Below are 5,121 nucleotides of genomic sequence, written 5' to 3' on the forward strand. Positions count from 1 at the left end.
AACAACAACAAAAAACAAGTTTCGAAGAGAACGACGAGGAAATGTCACAGATGGAATTAAGGTACAACAACACCGTGCGTAATTAAATTCTGGTCCTTAAAGCTATATCTCGTATAATCTGAATTTGATCAGTATGAATTCACTATAGTTTATATTCTTTTCATATTTTTTTGCGGTTTCTCTCTATTTTTATTTAGATCCTCAATTATTGCAGTGAAATAGTATTTTAATATTATGTTTTGATATACAACTCTATATGCAACGTATATTATTGTTATGTAAATGATATAAATAATAAACTTTGTTGAAGTGTATTTTGATATGGTGAATGTGTATAAGTTTTGGCAATTAGTTTCGTATATGTTGTAACAAGAGCCGATGTTTAGCAAAAGCTATGACCGCACTCTATACTTTACAGTCTTGGGCAATTAGCAAAATTAAGTACCTTATATATATGCAGCAATATATTTAGTCTGGAACTTGAGAGAACTTTGACAAAATACGTATATAAAATATACAAAAAAAAATAGTTTAAGTTTTACAAAGTTAAATATTTCTATTGATCTTTGAAAATCTTGTAACAAATTGAATTTAGTAAAATGTAGAAAATTTACTTGAATTGAAACTTAGAATTTCGCGTAAAACCTTTTTAAGAAACAAGTATATTTTCTTAAGAAGTATTAAATCATATTATTTATATGAATTTCAATCAATAGAAATAGAAACAACAGCAACAAATAGAAACACATAAATCTATAAATACAAGTTCTATTAACAAAATGTGGAAGCTTATGGAAATTGGAATTTTTGTAAAATTAGAAAATAGTCAATTTATCAATTAATTGTTACGTTAACAGCAAGAATAATCTTAATTATTATTGTGAAATAATTCACTTTTACTCCATCTGGGGTAATTTACCACGGCTCACCGACCCCTGCTGTGAAACGAAGCCAATTTGGTAAAGTAATAAGTTTGAAAATCACAGAAATTCTTATATAAATTACATGGAAAACCTCTTAACAAATATGGACAATGTTACGATTTGGATGTTAAAAATCTATTAAAAATGATGGCTTCTTTAATAATTTCCTTTATTTCAATTTTTAGATCAAAATCACATTATACATGGCGACACTATGAAACAATAAATTTCAATTTGAGATGAACTTTTTGGGAATGTTATGTGTAAAAAGTGTAGTAATTAGAGCAGAAATAGAACCATCAGTAAAAAAAAATAACAATATGACATAAAATATAGAAAAAATATAATCATAACAACATTTATTATTTTGTACCAACTACGAGTTACATGCAATAAATATTATTTTTTCTACCTGAATATGAAACATAACATAACAAAATATGAAGTTAATCCGCGTTTTCAACTACACGTTTTATTTATTTTCACTGTATTTCTGCAAACTCATATTGAACCATTGCGAAATTTACATGTACCAAATCCAGTGTACTTATACATTGCATATTTTATTTTGACCATTTAAATGTATTGAAAAGGTAAATTTATAGACAAGTTTTATATGACTTACATCATCAATTCCTTAAGATTTCTTCATTGATTATTTCTCTTATACTGTGACTTTATGGGATTCAACATTTGATTCCAATTGAAATGTAGTCAGAACACCTTAAATTTTATAGATCATTAAAGGTTGTATTATACAGACATGTATAATTTTGTATTACTTACATCATAGATTTCTTCCTCAAAACATGACTCCTTTTCAAAGAACAATTGTTTATGCAGAGGCAGGAAGGTTCTGTAATTTGATTCCAGAAAATAAATAGTCATAATACCTTAAATTTTATAGTTCACACCTTATATTTATAGTAAAATTTTATTACCTAATTAATTTTCCAACAGATTTCTTTCATAAACTCTAATATCATTTGTATAACATTAATTTGAAAGTTAATTCTGGAGATATAATGAAAGATATAATGTGATATATTAAAGGTAACTTTATAGTCAATATATTACTTGCATCGTCAATTTCTTGAGATTTCTTCTTTGTAAATTGACCATTTTCTTTGTGCAGACAATCTGAATCACTTAGATAATAAAGTTAATTTGACACTTAATACCGGAACAAAAATATACCGAATACTGACATTAAATTCATAACTATGTACGTAACCAAGAACATTTTATTCATTTCTACTCATAGGTCTACTGATATTTGAATATATTTATGTAAAGAAACGTACATATCAAATCTATCCCGAACTATTTGAAACCGGACTATATGTATAAAATATAATTGCTTGCACTAATTCCGGACTTATTGAAGCCGCACTATGAAAGGTATTTCTGTATATACAATGTGAAGTAAATAAAGAAACTGACATTCAATTTGTAACTATGTACGTAACTATGATTATTAGATAAATTATGACATTAACGCGCAGGCCTACTGAGACATTCACATCATTATGAAACTGTAAGAGAGAAAAGAAATGTGAATATTCAATATAAATTTCGGTGTAAACAATTCGAAGAATGCGTAGCTCATACGGCTTCTGTGACCAATCGGACTCGGCTAACCTAAATATAACTCGGGAACTGCGGCCGGGAATAGTTAGTTAGCAATGATATGCAAATGAACGAGAAAAGAGGAATAACAGCAAAACCGCGGAACGGGAGTTTCGGTTTCGCCCATTTAGTTCGGCTGTCAATAATAATAATATATATATATATATGAATTCGCAGTAAATCAATATTTGATTTTGTTTGTTTGTTTCGCTTGTTACCTATAACCCTAGTTTTTGTTGTTGTTCATTTTACGTTATGTTGTTTTATTCTGCAATACAGTAATACCATGGATAAATAACAATTTAGCAGGTCGACGCATATATATATATATGTATAGTTATATAACAAAAATATGAAGTTAATCCGTGTTTTCAACTACATGTTTTATTTATATTCACTGTAGTTTTTTGCTGCAAATGCATTAAACCATTTCAAACGTTGCGTTTACATATATCGAGTGCGCTTTTCCAATCTAAAAGCTGTTGGTTTTCGATACAATTGATTTTCAGATTTCAACAGTTTGCAAAGATAAATTTAATCAAGTGAACTGATTATTACTTATCAATAATTATTGTTTTGTCGCAGATTAATTTTCGAATTAATTAGAAAATTAATATTTGAACATTTATTATATTTTAATCATTACTTTTACTACATAATTTGATTTGAATTTTTTACTGAAAATGTTACCAAAATATTGAATGAAGAAAACACAATGATAATGATGTTGAACTGAACAAATAATATAATTACACAAAACAATGTGTCTATAATTAAACTTTTATAAAATTATAAATTGATAAAAATGCTAAATCTATTTTACGGATTAAAGTAAACTAGATCATAATTATATTATCAACATTATTGATTTTGTCCAATAATTTAGTGATTTTTTTTGTTAATGATTGAATTACAATGAAATGCTTTAATTAACTATTGAATGGAAAAGTCTTCGATATTAAATTCAAAAAAATGTATTGATTATTTTGTGGACTTATTTTTGTTAATAATTAATTCTTTATTTTAAAATTAATTTTCAAATCAATCTGAATTAGAATCGTCATCTACTTTCGATTTATTAATGTTTTTTAAAAGAAGTTTCATCTTTTTTGAAATATCAATAATAGTACAAAGATAAACAAATTTAATCTACTTTGAATTAATATCATAACAACAATGTTAATTTTTTGAATTGAAGACAGAAGCTAAATTTTATTGATCATTAAGAAAAAAAAATGTAAACTTCACAAATCAATATAGTTAATTTTTTTAATCTGCAAGAATTCATCTTTGAACAATAAATAATTAATAACTAAATTGAAGTTTTATCCGAAATGACAGCTGTCACCTTCTGTCAAAGTGAGAAACTGATGAAACACATTTGTAAATTGGTTCGCAGTATAACTACAAACAAATATATTGGGTCTCTAAATAGCAGCTGTCACCTTCTGTCAAAGTAAGAAATACTCTTAGAAATTGGTTCGGCGGTATCTGGCGAAATTGCACTTGACACAAGCTAAGTGAAGGAATTGGAGGTTTAAAAGACGAAAAACAAATATGTCACTTTGTGTCAAAGTAAGGAATTGGTGTAATGCTCTTGACAATTTAGTCGTTGTACTACAAACAAATATGTATGGTCATGAAATAAATAGGTTGAGATACTCTGCTTTATAAAATTATTATAATTATGTCTGAAAATTTATGTTTTTCTTAAAATCTCAATTTTACGATATTTACTGAAAAATTACAATATTAGTAGATTTATAAGTAAACAACAGGAATTATATTATTCATTATTTTATCTGCAACATAAAAACAAACGTTTTTACTAATTAACTTAACTAATTATATCCAAATCATAAGTGTTTTGCTAAAAAAAATAATTAGACTAATATTTTATTTTATAAATACACAAACTATATATAGTTGCTTATTAATCCACAAGTAACACGATACTATAAATACAGAAGTCAACTTAAAACAAATATCATAATATATGACCTAATAAAAAAAAACATATTATATACATTTTCTTTTTCAACTTATGTCTTTGAGTTTCCTCCTCAAAGCTCACTGATTATTTTTAAATTTGACTCACTGACGAATATTTATATTACCCACAAAAATAAAATCTATTTCTGTGACGCGTCTCCAAATATTCCTTCCTATCTCATCTAATTCCCTCACATAACCAAAACTCACAACTTTATATCATTATTTGTCTGTTGATTAAACATTTATAAATCTTTTTTTTTGTAGAGGAGAGGGAACCTTACATAAGCATTCTTACCGCACTAAAACCTCTCCCGTTCTTTGTCAGCATACAGGACCTGTATCACTGTACTACTCTGCGATGCTGATTGTCTTTGCCTATTTGGCATTTACCTTGGATCATGTTAATGCTGGCCTCCACTACCACTCCTCGTAGGCCCTCTCCAGCCTCTGCTCGTCTTCTTTACTTCTTTCTTCAGCATTTCACTGACAACATTTCCAGCAGAACTCCCAATTCTGCCTCCGCCTCGTGATTCCTTCTAAGCCATCTACAGCACCTAAAAAGCGTGTGCTCAGG

The sequence above is a fragment of the Nicrophorus vespilloides genome, unplaced genomic scaffold (assembly GCF_001412225.1).
Source record: "Nicrophorus vespilloides isolate i.1.1-1 unplaced genomic scaffold, Nicve_v1.0, whole genome shotgun sequence".
Taxonomy (NCBI): Eukaryota; Metazoa; Arthropoda; class Insecta; order Coleoptera; family Silphidae; genus Nicrophorus; species Nicrophorus vespilloides.